At 41.1% G+C, this 14,896-nt stretch overlaps 2 protein-coding genes across 3 annotated transcripts in view; both read left to right on the plus strand.

Annotated features, from left to right (window-relative positions):
* LOC121821659 (immunoglobulin lambda-1 light chain-like) overlaps nucleotides 1-14,896 on the plus strand; it is a 755,041-nt gene that overhangs the window by 629,015 nt on the left and 111,130 nt on the right. The window lies entirely within an intron of this gene.
* The window catches only part of LOC102922868 (immunoglobulin lambda-1 light chain-like), a 183,108-nt gene that overhangs the window by 60,595 nt on the left and 107,617 nt on the right, over nucleotides 1-14,896 (plus strand). The gene's annotated exons all lie outside the window — the stretch shown is intronic.

Raw genomic sequence — 14,896 nt, forward strand, 5'->3', positions numbered from 1 at the left:
GTGAGGCTTACTTCCATCTAACACTGCATCAGGCTGGACAAGCAGAGATGACTTTCTAGTGTGCTTTTTCACTTTATTTAGATTTTTTTCATTTTATGTACCAGCCACAAACCCCCTCTCATCCCTCCTTCTGCTCACCCACAGCCTCCCCCAAAACCCACTCTCCATCCCCTCCTCTGAAAAAATAAGTCCTCCCTTGGGGAGTCAGCAAAAGCCTGGTACATTCAGCTGAGGCAGGTCCAAGTCCCTCCCCCTGCATCAAAGCTATACAAGGTGTCCCACCACAGGTAATGGGCTCCAAAAAGCTAGCTCATGCACCAGGAATAGACCCTGATCCCACTGCCAGGGGCCCTTTAAACAGACCAAGCTACACAACTGTCTCACTTATGCAGAGGGCCTAGTCCAGAGCCATGCAGGCTCCACAGCTGTTGGTCTAAAGTTCTTGAGTCCCCGCTAGTTTGGTTGTCTCTGTAGATTTCCCTATCATATCTTGGTGCTCTTAGCTCAGAGAGTCCCTCTTCCCTCTCTTTGACTGGATTCAAAGTGTGTGAGTTTCAACTGATAGCAGGGACACAGAGTCTCAGGAACCCAACACCAACTGGGTGAGGCTCTGGGATATCTAATTCTCTTCTGCATCTTGTGCCCAGATCGTAACCATCAGAGAGACCACCAAGGACGAGCATACCAGAATGCAAAAGCAAGGTTTATCTGTTACAAGTCATGACAGGGAACTCATCTCAAGCCATCTCAAGTGAGGCAGGGAAGAGTTACTCTTTCTTGGGGATGTTAGTTTTTATAGGCAAAACCCATAAAATTTCTTAGAGGGGAGGGGGTTTGTACGGGTCCGTCCTTGATTGGTCCAGTTTTTCCTAGACCTGGACTTTATCTTATCCTAGCTTATCTGTTTGCCCTGTCAGGAGTTTTACAACTCCTCTCTGGGGTCTGGTCATGTTATCTCCAGAAGGGCATCTCCTGGTTAAATGGTTACCATCAGACATGCTGACTCTGTTCTTTTGAGTTCCTGGGCCTGGCACCATCATTTCTGGGGACTTGGAACTGGCCTGGGTCTATCTATATTGAGATATATTTGTCTAAGGCCCCCTTTTGAGACAATAAAGTGAGGATCTTGTTGTGCCTAGATGGCGTCCCCAAAGCCACCACTGGAGACTTTAGGTACAGAATGCAAAAGTAAGGTATATTCTAAGTTTACAAGCCTCCATTGAGGCTCTTCCAAATCTCTCACTCACAGCAGGGAGGTTGGAAGGAGTGCTCCCCTTTCTTTGTGAGGCTAGTTCTTAAAGGCACAGACCATATAATTTATTTTAACCTGCCTCCCTTTTTTTAGGCTTTTGGTCCAATATCCTGACTCTGTGTTTTCCAAAGTCCCTGTAGCAGATACAGCCACCTGGGGAAAAGGGGTCTAAGTTATAATCTACACTTAGGAATCCTGGTTTAAGCTTCTCTTTGTCTGTAGGGGATAGAGTGGGGGGTTTTACTGAGGTATCATACATCTCAAAGTTGTAGTTGCATACTTTGCAAAAAAAACTTCCTGGTAGAAACTACTATGGTAAGAAATGTTTATTTTGACTTGAGAGCTTGTTTGGAGGTTCTAGCAGGGGAGCGCAGCTACTCATATACCCTTGACCGAAGACCAGTCCTCCTCTATTCGGGGAAGGTCATCATCTTCGACCGAGCGCGCAGCTTCGACTTGAAGTTTCAGAGTACATCATTATGGGGAAGGCATGGCAAGTGGTCTTAGTCCATGGTTCCAGGATTGTGAATCCACCACTATGTATGTTCTGTGTGTGTTTAGGGAGAAAAGACAGTCTTTTTTTTTTTTTTTTTGTATAGGGCCTGTGGGTTATGATCAGCCCCATGAGAACCCTGTAGTCTTAGGTTGAAAAGAAAATTGGTCAGAGATCAGATATGATTTGCCTAATCTTCTTCATGACTTTTTTGATGACTTCATGATGCTCATGTGAGCTACCACAGGATGCTATCCTTAGGCCAGAAACATTTTACCCTAATTCCTCTGAGGCTGATGTAGTGCTCTGATCAGGGTCCCACCAAAGGATAATGAACACATTCTTCTTAGAGCAGGGACATTTCTAAAGCATTCATGGAGGCTGCCACCTGCTATAGTTACCTGCGCAGACTGAAAGTATTTATTTCCTGGTAGCTGTAGCTTCCTCCACTCTAGTTGTTTTCTGAAGAAGGAATGAATTTGAACTAAAGGCAGAATTCACCTGGAATCAGACCATGACTGTCTCTCATGAAGGTATCACAGGCATGGAATGCATTGGGGTCTTTATACTTGGTTCAGCGATAGCATATAAGGTGTGACCCGTCCAGCAGGCCAGGTTATTCGAGGGTCTCGAGGAGGGGCCACCTGTGAATCAATGGGGGGCGAGAGGGAAAGGAGACCAAGCGCGTGAAGAAAGACAGAGTCAGTCTGAGTTGCGTCAAGGTCTCACTTTATTGACTGGTGTTAGAGCTTATAAACAGGGCTTCAGGTAGGGAGGGGGAGCAGGAGTGAGGAGAGGACAAAGAAAATTCCTAAGGAGGGTCAGCAGGAGGTCGCTTTGGTCCCAGGCCCCTGCAGCTAGCTGATTTAAAGAGGTTTATTTAATCCTGCATTCCTAGGTTAGACTAAAAGCCTCCTATTTACATGAGGCTTGATAAATCGTGGCAGGTAACACAAGGTTCAAGACACCGCTGTCCAGAGTCGGTTTCCAACAAAGGTGTAGAGATGGGTTAAGGTAAGACTTAGTCATTCTTCCTCCTTCTAAATAATCTTCAAATTTCCAGATCTACATATTAGAATGCTTTCTTTTCTGGGAATAATATATAATTTCACAGAAATGCTACCAATTAAAATATATGTGTTACAAATATAATTATAATGTATCTTTATTTTTATTGGGACTGAAATACTTTTAAAAATTAAGGGTACTCTGTCCCTGCACCTCTTCCACAAGAGAGATAAATCTGCCTGTAAACAAATGGCAACTTTCTTTCTTTGATAGAGTGTTTTACAACATCAAAAGGGGCCCCAATCCCTATTGAGGAAGGATCCTGATGTATTAAATAGTTTGTTTACTCTATAAGAATGTCCTTGTGGTGTTTTACAACATCAAAGGTTACATTGTAAAGACTTTCTAGCCTGTAGCAGGTGTGATGTGACTGCGACTTTTGTCTTTAAATCCCTGCGCCTTTATTTTAACCTCTAACAAAATTGTCCACAAGCTTAAAAATAACCATTTAAGGAGGAATAGAGAGAATGCAAGAAAAGAGGACAAAGAGAATGAGTTTAGAGAAAAAAGGAGAGTAAAGGGGACAGAGAGTTGGAAAGACAGACTGACAGACAGATGAACTGATTCTACTGATATTTAAAATTACTTTTGAAATAGGTGTGTTAATTGTGGTCATTGAGTTGTTGATCTTTGGTGTCATTTGGGGTCACTGTATTTTGTGTTTTAATAACTAGGCTCCAATCACAGTCTCTATGCTGACTCATTTCTGTACCAAGCCCAAAACAATGTTTCCTCTATTTCCTTATGTTTTGTTTCTTGGTTATGATATTTATGCTGTTTCATCATGAAAAATACAGTCATTGTACATAGCTTTGTTGAGTGTATAACTCTAGTTTCACTATTACAGTTTTTTAGGCCGTGGAATATATAGCTCCAAAATCTTCTGGCTTACAAAGTTTCTATAGATAAACTGGCTCTTTTTCTGATGTGTTTTTCTTTACATGTTACTTGAATTTCTTTTCTTGCTTGCCTCAAAATCACTTCCTTGGTTCTATAACTTAGTGCTTTAATTATGATATGTCATGGATTGTCTTTTCTGGTTCTGTTCAGTTGGTGTTCTGTGTACTTCTCTTATCTGTATGGATGTGTCATTCTTAGTTTGTAGAAGTTTTTCCCTGTGGTTTTGTTAAAGACATGGTCTATGCTATTAATTTGAGTATCTTCTCCCTCACTTAGACCTGTAATGTGAATGCTTAGTTTCTCCCTTGTGTCCCATATTTCCTATGTATTCCTTCCCCATATGTGGTTTTTGTTTTTATCTTTCATGTTTTGTCTTATTTGGACTAGATCTTTTATTTTATCCCCAAGACTTGATTTCTATCTTCTGCTTCATTCATTCTGTTTGTAAGTCTTTCCCCGAGAGATTTCTGTGTGTGTGTTAATGGGGTCTTCAGTTATATCTTCATTATCTGGAGTCCCCTTCATGATTTCTGTGTCCTAATTTAACTATGTTCTCAAGTTTCAGATAGTTTTTGTCATTTCTGCCAGACAATGCTTCTCTTTTCTTGGACATACCCTAGACATTTTGTCTCTTTAATTTTCATTCTTTGTCCTTGATTTCAGTGAACTGTTTACTTGCTTCTTCTTTTTAAAAAATTACCCTATTTTTAATTGAATAGAAAGTTTTCATACAATATATTCTGATCACAGTTCCCCACCTCCAGCACAAACACCTGCCAGATCCTTCCTACATCCTCAACCACCCAAATCCACACACTTTGTTTATCTGTCATTAGAAAACAAACAGGCATCTAATAAACAGAATACAATAAACACAAACAAACCAGTATAATATGAAACAAACAGAAAAAAAAGAGTTAACAAAAAGCACTAGAAACACATACATTCCTAGAGATACACAAAGATCTTTTAAAAAAAAACAATATTATAAATCTCAGTATATAATAAAAGTAACTTTAAGATTTAAATAAGCCCAGAAAAGAATTATGAGACAAAAATCATCCAAAAGTACTAGTGAATTCATTTTGAATTTGAAATCTACTATGGTTCATGGGGTCTATCCTTATGTGTAGTTTGTATAACTAGTGATAGTTTGTTAGATAAAACTAACTTTTTCTTTGCATGTAGTTACCAATTGGAGATATCTTCTGTGTTAGGGATGAGAGCTTGTGTGGTGGTATTGTGTTCCCCAAAATATTATGTACTATAATATAGTGATGTAGGGTCAGAGAACAGAACAGCCACTAGATATAGAGGCCAGAAAATGGTGATGCACACACCTGTAATCCTATCACTTGGGAGGCAGAGATCCATCCGGATCTCTATGAGTTTAAAGCCACACTGGAAACAGCCAGGCATGGTGACTCACGCCTTTAATCCCAAGAAGTGAGCCTTTAATCCCAGGAAGTAATGGCTGAAAGCAGAAAGGTATATAAGGCATGAAGACCAGGAAGTAGGTTGGTTAAGCTTTTAGGCTTTTGAGCAACAGTACAGCTGAGATTCATTCTGGGTGAGGACTCAGAGGCTTCCAGTCTGAGGAAACAGGATCAGCTGAGGAATTGGAGAGGTGAGGTAGCTGTGGCTGGTTCTGTCTCTCTGATCATTCAGTGTTCACCCCAGTACCTGGCTCTGGGTTTGTTTTTATTAATAAGACTCTTTAAGATTCATGCTACAAGCTTGTGTCCACTTCTCTTTTCAGCACTGGGGCCCCATCTGGCTTAAACATGTGCAGGCCCTTGTGTATGGTGCCACGGTCTCTGGGAGCTCATATGTGCATCACTCCTGCTGTGTCTAGAAGGCCTTGTTTCCATGGTATCTTTTACTGTCTTTTAGCCATTAGGAAAATGAAAATTAAAACAGTCTGAAATTTGACTTTGCCTCAATCAGATCGAGCAAGATCAATTAAAGAAATGTTAGCACATGGTGGTGACAATGTGGAGAAAGGGGAATGCGGATTTAATGCTAATGGGAGTGTAAACAGAAACAACTACCATAGAAATTATCATGGTGGTTCCTCAGCAAGCTGGAATTAATCTACTTCTAGATGCAAATATACCACTCTTAGGCATATAACCAAAAGTCTCTACATCATAGTACATACATATTTTCTCATCCAGGTTCATTTCTGCTCTATTCATAACAGCTAGCATTCAGAGAAAAAAACTATATTAGAACAACTGAGGAATGGATAAAGAAAACACAGTACATTTACACAATGGAATAATATGTATGTCTCTAAGAAAATCAAAGCTAAGAAATGTTCAGGAAAATGGATCAAGCTAGAGAAAAATATTCCTCAGTGAGGTAACCCAGACCACAAAAGACAAATATTATACATTTTCTCTTATATTTGGATATTAACTTATAAGCTTCCTATCTGTGTGCTACAAACTGAATACCCAGAAAAGATAGACCAGGGAGGAGGAAAAGGGCTTCCAAGGAGGAAGAAGTAGAAGATAGATAGCATTGTCGAGAGTAAAAAGGGAACCTAGAATTGCAGGATCAAATGGCAAGGGGGTCAGATACAAGGGTAAGGGGGGTTTATGAGGAAAGATAACTGACACTAAAGTCCTTTTGAAAAGCCTTATGACACCTGCTACTGTAGAAGCTTTCTAAAATACATACACATATGAAAGGAATCTAAATGGAGCTACTATATAATGCAGGAGTCAACATCCCAAATAGACATACTGTGCCACCAATGTAAAACCTGATGTGCCAAGAATGGGTTACATTTTACTGAGTCATTAAACAAAGGGGTCACATAAAATCAGCAAACATCACAAAAAGAGTACCAAAGTTATTGAATGCTACCCCACACCTGAATGTTTCTATTGCTTATGACATTTTCCAGTGTTGTTGAGCTGATTCATAACTACCCTAACTAGTGACTTGCATTCATGATGCTGAAAGGTACTTTGCACACTACCTAAGGAGAAACATTGAAATACAGGCTTACAACACAATGGGAGAACCCCAGAGGGCAGAAGTTTGCTACAGACATTTTATATACTTTCATCCTACCTGTTTACACCAAAAGCAGGATACACAAATATGAATACCTCCCAGATGTAAATCCTGGAACCCACAAAGGTGAATGGTGTGGTGCAAGGTATACTGGTACAATGGTAGCACAATGTTATGGGGATAACCAACTACCTTGATTGGACGTAAGGGTCAGTTTATGAGATGGAAACCATACCTGACACTGTTGAAGTGGCAAAAGACATGGAACTATGTAGGTCACATTGTTAGTTATTTGCGGCGCTCTTACCCTGGGAGGAAATGTCATGAAACATGACAAAATCCACTAACAAGAGTTTTATTAAGATAAGAAAGACAAACAAGTACTCAGGCCTGCAGAAGAGACACATGTGTGGAGAAGAAGAAGGAAGCTGGGAATATGGCTCAGAAGGAAGCTGGGAATATGGCTCTGGCTTATAAAGGCTGGGTGGCACATGTGTGCACAGGTCTATGTGGCTACTCCACACATTTGAGTATATCACATGGTTGTGTTGCGTGCTCTTATGCAACCATGCAAAGCCATGGGGTCCTGGTCACGTGAGATGTCTTGACCCAGAAATGGCTATTTTGACCCGGGACTGGCTAGGCAGAAGTGTCTAGGTCCACTGGACAAGGCCAACCGTGGGGGCGTGTTGTGAATCTATCATCCCTGACTCTTATTTTTTAAAAAAGACAAAAAATTGTGGTTGAGTGGGTATGGAGCGACGTTTCTCTCAAAGACTGCTTCCGGCTGAATAGTGGGCATCGGTTGGCTCTTTGGGGAAATAGGGAATGTAGCTCGTGAAGTCCTGGGATGATGATGGGGGTAGGGGTCCTGGAATGAAGTTCTGCCATCCCCTTGTTCTGCAGCTGTCCATCCGTGCTGTGGCTGAGAACCTTTTGTCTGACAAGATACTGGTGACATAGAAAAAGGTTAGAGAAAAAGGAATCATTATTATTTTATTTTTGGAGTTGGAATTTATCTGAGGTAGATCTGGCCTGCCCAGATGGAGACATGTGACATTTATCTGAGGTAGATCTGGCCTTAGTACTCTGCTTAATTTTTATCTGAGACAAGCCTTATTAGAGGTAGTTTGTTTAAAGCATCTGTTTCCTTCATTAGTTTAGCATTTAGGAAATACAAGGGATCAGTTACTGAGTACTGAACAATGATAGTATTGAACAATGGTATTATGTAAGCCTTTGAAATTGCATTCCCATTAACATACCTTCTCTAGGAATATCACACCTCTTAAACTTATCTCACAGTAACACTAAATTTGGAGCAAGTGATCAAATGCCAGAACCTATGGGGAACATTCTCATTCAAATCACCACATCCACCATGCAACTGATCTCCATGCTGGCTTAACTCAGCAACATGAATTCTTTCCTGAAATGAAGACTATGGGAGCCTGGGACGATGATGGTCTGGGTAATCTCTGTCTTTTTTAAAAATAGATTTGAGAGCTGCCTGGTAGGCACTTAAATGGAATTTATGCTTCCCAGACCTCTGATGATATTGATGACAAGGTTACCTATAACTTTGTCACCTTAGCAGCAACAGACACTCAGAGTCCTCCACAAGGCTGCATCCACCTTGTTAATTCATTGCTCAATGCATTAATTAATTAAAGCTACCAAGTCTCTAAGAAGAAAGGAAAAACAGGTTTTCCTTACTCACAGACTTCAAAAAAACGATAAATAGATTTAAAACATGATATAAAATGTTTAAGTTATATGAAAAATATTACAAGATTTCTTTCCTTCACCATGCTGCCATTGCATTGAAATTTCCAATATTCAGATTTTAACATCAATAGAATTTTGACAAGTTAATAGAGCAATGACTGCTTACTGTTTGAATCATAAGCTCCAGATTTTAGGTTTCTTTTGGTTACCTTCAAAAATGTAGATTTAAAGATGCTTCTCATCAAGCCAAAGATATCTCTGTTTAATGTATACCTGGCTCTCTGGACAGAAGGAAAATGTACATGCTTTTAACACAAATCAGTAGTCTGCTTCTGCTATTTTACAGATAACTGTTACTTGCTTTTCTACAATATGAATCTCAATACAAATTATAAAAGTTAATATATCTGAAACTTTTAGGTCTTTTTATAAAAATGAATTCATAGCCGGGCTGTGGTGGTGCACGCCTTTAATCCCAGCACTGGGGAGGCAGAGGCAGGAGGATCTCTGTGAGTTCAAGGCCAGCCTGGACTACCAAGTGAGTTCTAGGAAAGGCGCAAAGCTACACAAGAGAAACCCTGTCTCGAAAAACCAAAAAAAAAAAAAAAAAAAAAAAAAAAAAAAAAGAATTCATATAAGCTTCAAAGAATCAAGAAAATTATAAAACTTGGATCCACTTCTCAGGTCAAAGGAATTCCAAATAAAAACAGGTGAGGTTCTCTACCCCTCTATTCCTGGGGATGGTATTTTTCTCTCTCCTGGTTTTGGGAATTCTCTCCTTTCCTCAACTACTAAGATCATGGGTCTAAAAGTTCCAAGTAAGTTGATAAATTTTAACTACTATTCCTAGTTTATATCTGTCTCAACAGAATACCACTTTATTATTTCAGGTCTGATGATGAACTCTAGATAATTCTGAAGCAGAAAAGTTACAGTGTAAATGAGAAAAACATAATACAAGGACACTAATACTGAGATGGATCAGGTTGTCTAATTATATAGTAAAGATTTTCACCGAAATATTACAGAATCCTAATGAAGAAGAAAATTGCAGGAATTTGATTAAGAGGGAAAATAACCAGGGTTCAGAATGCATAACAGTCATTAAATCAATGAAAATTAAACAGATAGAATTTTAGTTAAAGTCAATAGCAATTTTGATGATGAACTAAGGAACCTATGACAGAATAGAAATCATGAGAGATATATTTAACGCAAACCATGAAGGAACTACCCATGTCCAGCAGGGGGCACTGTGTATTTCTGAGAATCTGACAAGACTTAAGGCTGACTCCTTATTCACATATAATCTGGGCAAAGCTGCCTGGACTAGAGGTTACAGCATGTGTTTCCTCAGGTTGCCCCAGGCCCTTTGGGAGGAGAGTTGTCCCTGGACTGCAGAGATGGAATGAGGTAGTGACTACAGCATGACCTGGATGCCTACCTCATTCCCCATCTTTCTCCATCTCTGCCAGGTGTCATGAAGACTAAAGAGGCCTGCCGTTGGCATGATCCCTCTTCTTTCTTTCTTTCCTTCTTTCTTTCTTTCTTTCTTTCTTTCTTTCTTTCTTTCTTTCTTTCTTTCTTTCTTTCTTTCTTTCTTTCCTTCCTTCCTTCCTTCCTTCCTTCCTTCCTTCCTTCCTTCTTTCTTTCTTTCTTTCTTTCTTTCTTTCTTTCTTTCTTTCATCCTCTCTCTGTCTCTCTCTCTCTTTTTTTCTTATTAAGAGATTTTCTATTCATTTTACATATAAACCACTGATTTCCCTGTCCTACCTCCTCCCACCCCCAAGTTTCCCCCACTAACCCACTCCTCATTCCCACCTTCTCCAAGGCAAGGTCTCCCCTGGGGAGTTAGCAGAGCCTGGTCCATTCAGTTGAAGCAGGTTCAATCCCCTCCTCCCTGCACCAAGGCTGAACTAAGTGCCTCAGCATAGGCATAAGGTTCCAAAAAGCTGGCTCATGCAGTAAGGATAGGTCCCAGTCTCATTGCCTGGGAACCCCTTAAACAGTTCAAGCTAAACAACAATCTCGCTTATCCAGAGGGCCTAGTCTAGTATGATGGGGGCTCATCAGCTATTGGTTCACAATAGCTGTTCATGTGTTACCACTAGTTTGGCTATTTGTCCCTGTGCTTTTTCCAATCATGGTCTTAATATCTCTTGAATGGGATGTACTCACTCATAAGTGGATACTAGATGTAAAGCAAAGGACAGCCAGACTGCAACTCACAAATCCAGGGAGGCTAGCTAGTAAAGAGAACCCCAGGAAAGAAATAGGGATTACCCAGTAATGGAGAAATGGATGAGATCTACATGAGCAAAACTGGGGGTGAGGGTGGTAACAGAGGGCAAGGGTTGGGGGAAAGAGAGCTTAGGAAAGCAAGAGGTCCTAGCTGGATCAGGAACAGAGTGGGAGAACAAGGAAAAAGTTATTATAATAAATTAAGACACCATGGGAATAGGAAGAAACAAAGTGCTAGAGAGGTCCCCAGGAATCCACAAAGATGACTCCACTATAGACTACTAGCAATAGTTGAGAGGGTGCCTGAGTGACCTACTCTGGTGATGGGATAGCTGAACACCTTAACTGTCATGATAGAACCCTCATCCGGTGACTGATGGAAGCAGATGCAGAGATCCATGGCCAAGCCCCAGGTGGAGCCCCTCTCATTTCTTAACTCTTTCCTAACAGCTATTTCTTTTTGGCTCTCCTCTCCAAGCTGAGGTGATGCTGGGGAATGACACTCTCCAGCAGCTACTGATCCTCTCTTTCCACACTGGTTCCAGAAGCTGCCTGGCCAAGCCTCTAGGCTCTGATTCATCCAACAACAACAGGCACTCCCAGTCTCCTGTCACTTTTCACCTTAAACATAACCTTGTCCTGGCTCTAGGGTTACAATCTGAGGACAGTGCTGAAGGTGACTGCATGAACACTGCAGTGGTGTCAGCACAGTGAGACACACATGGAGAAGCAAGACAGAAACATGCATTTGTCTGAGCCTGGGTGTGAGCCCTGTCCTGTGGAGTGGGTCCCATGACCAGGCACTGTTGCCATCCTGATGTCGACTCTCCACAGAGAGAAGGTGAAGGGAAGCCTCTGCCTTCATTTGAGTCCTAGTTAGAGTCATAAAAGTGAAGGTGTTTGTCAACTATTATGATAGAGATTTTTAAAAGTACAGAATTCAGTTACCATATTTCTCCCTTACATGTGTTAATTGCAAGACTAGAGTCAAACATTTTCCAGAGAGAGGCATTCTCAAGGGTGTTCTATACAAGTACATCAAAGTGAAGCAATTATCCTTTACTATTTCCTAACTATTGTTTTATTAACTATTATTTGAAGACAATACAAATTCATTGTGTAGTTTCTAAAAGTCATGAAGTAATTTCTTCTCTGACATTATGTTAACATATTTACCCCTAAAGAAGATATGGTAATGTAATAAATCTAAGAATAACTTTAAGTAATCTTATTATAAGATCATAAGTACTACTGCAGATACCTCAGTCAGATGAGCTCATGCTGAAGCACAGTGAGTCCCCTATGCCTTCATAAGATGGCTTTGAGAGACAGTAACATATCGATGGATTCCCATGTGAAGTCTAATATGTACACATGGCTTTGGGGCTGTTGTCCAAAAATCCCCTAAGATTGTTTAGAAACATCAGGGACAGAGAAGAGGAGAAACAGGATGGGATTTTTATAGTGGTTAGGGTCAGGGTTCTAGGGGAATTCCAACTCTTTATGGTCACAAGCTCAGGATTGGTGCTTACTTCAGGTTGGAGAAGCTTGGATTGAACTGATTGGAGAGTTGCAGCTGCAAGGAAATGGCCATATCCTCTGGCAGTTTATGTCATAGCATCTGTGTCACAGGCAGACCCCTTTTCTCTGACAGTTAGACATCCCATTTCTTATCTGCAGGAAACGAGCTCCCTCTGACAGCTATGGTGTATAATCTGTCATAACCTTTAGGTTATGGGAGAGAGTGTCTGGAACTCGTTTTTTTATGTGGCACTTAATTGTCTTGGTCTAGGGGCAGCAAGCACATCCTCTGGTGGGTCTCCCAGGGCCTGCTGTTCCAAGTCTGACCCTTCTCTAAGATGGCTATAATCCTGTCATCCTCTCAATCCTTACTTAAGGACAATTACAGACCCATTGTGTTCTATCCCCCTTTTTTCCGATATTTCTGTTTTGTTTTATCATGTTATTTTCTAATTTTTTATTTATAATCCATCAAGGGAGTCTTGCAGTATAATATTTACCATCATAGATGCCAATATTCACGTTGTGTCTCTGTGGGTCAACCTGCTGAGGAACCTAGTAGAGAGAGAGAGAAGCCTGGCCTCTTGAGCATTCCAAGAAGGGGCTCATGGAGTAAATTTCTCTGTCCTCAGCTTCAGTGGGGAAAGCCCCTGAGTAAAAAGATCCTAATAAATACAGTCTAGCAACAGTGGTTCTCAAACTTTCTAATGCTGAGACACCTTAATACTGTCCCACGTGTTGTAGTGACCTCCAACTATAAAATTATCCATTGCTATTTCAGAACTATAATTTTCCTACCGTTGTGTATTACAATGTAAATATCTGATCTACAGGATATCTAATCTATGTCTTCTGTCCTGTGGGGGTCCTGACCCTCAGGTTAGAAAGCACTGGTTTACATTTGTTTCCACTGAGCAGAAGTAAACAAAACAAAAGAGGTAATGTAAAATCAGCCTCAGAGGAGGCAAATTCTTTTGTCATTGATCAGAAAGTGTTTGATGATCACAACCTGGAATAAGTCATGTGGACACAGACATGACAGACAGACCTGAACCTGCTCAGTGGGGTCTGTAGATGACACAGAAGAGTCTGGAGACTCTCAGCTGACAACACAAACATCTGTCTCTTTGTGTCTACTCAGGACTCAACAGGGCCACCAGCTGGGGACAATGTGGTCCCTTGGGCATCCTCAGGCAGGAAGTGACACCCAGGCTCTTGATGGCACACACACCTAAGAAGGGATTTGGTTGACTAAGAAAAATTTGCATGAAGGGCCCTGTCAGTTCTGAGAACTGTTATAGGATTAGAGAGACCTGCACCATGTCTGTCTCAGCAGAGCTCAATCGTGTCTGCACCATGGCCTGGACTCCTCTCCTCTTGTTCCTCCTTCATTGTACAGGTCAGGAGTCATCTGCACCCTGATCCCAGTTCAGGGAAACAATCTGACAGCAGATAGATTCCCCTCTCTTCTCTCAGCATGGGCATAATGAGTTTCTCTATTTTCAGGATCTTTCTCCCAGCTTATGGTGACTCAGTCACCCTCAGCATCGGCCTCCCCGGGAGCCTCAGTCAAACTCACATGCACCTTGAGTAGTCAGCACAGCACCTACAACATTGGTTGGTACCAGCAACATCCAGACAAGGCTCCTAAGTACGTGATGTATCTTAGGAGTGATGGAAGCCACAGCAAGGGGGATGGGATTCCCGACCGCTTCTCTGGCTCCAGCTCTGGGGCTCATCGCTACTTAAGCATCTCCAACATTCAGCCTGAAGATGAAGCTATCTATTACTGTGGTGTAGATGATAGCACTGGGTGAACACAGTGATCCATATCAATGAGGAAGCAGGACAGAAACTGTTTTGCTCTCTTGCTATGAAGGCCTATGATTGTGAGAAGGAACATCTGAAGTTCTTAGCTATCACAGTCTTTGGATGTTTTCTGCTTATACTCAAGAGAATAGACCATAGGTCCAGCACTTCCTCCTGAACTACTGAAGAAAGAGGGAAAAGACAGGGGTTGTATAGAGCTCTCTGCTATGTAGAAATGATGACTACGTAAAAGTCAAAATTGATGTGCATACAGGTGAGGTAAGAATATTCCCCTTTTAAGTTGGAACAGTGGATCTAAGTCTCTCATTGTTACTCACCAAAGTTCATAGAAATGTCTGTTCTTCACAAGATTTCTTTCTTGTTTCATGATCAAATTGTTTTCTAACTCCAGCAAATTCACAAGAAGCACAGTGTAAGAACATTTAAGGAGACAGTGTGGTTGGAGCTGCCTCTTTCCAGGGAAATGAATAATCTAAAACAGTCACAGGGCTGAGCAATGAATGAATGTGAACTTCTCCATGTCTCTCTGGTCACTCCCTCATTTCTTAGTGAGTCTACCCAGAGAGTTTGAAGGGAGGACAGAGGAACCACCATGTGCTTTAGTCTCTGCCAAACTGCTTTCATGACCTTGCCATATCTGCATTGAGGTCAACCTTCCTACACACCAAGGCCATCTTTGGAATCTCACTTTAGGTTATAAAATAACTGATGAAATTTCAAGAAACAATGTATAGAAATAAACAAATGAACAAACAAACAAAAAAATCAAAATTTCTACAAAAGGCTCCTGTTTTGCCAGGATCTTGGCTCCATTCTTTTGAATAGGATTTCAGGGA

The sequence above is a fragment of the Peromyscus maniculatus genome, chromosome 12, assembly GCF_049852395.1.
Source record: "Peromyscus maniculatus bairdii isolate BWxNUB_F1_BW_parent chromosome 12, HU_Pman_BW_mat_3.1, whole genome shotgun sequence".
Lineage (NCBI taxonomy): Eukaryota > Metazoa > Chordata > Mammalia > Rodentia > Cricetidae > Peromyscus > Peromyscus maniculatus.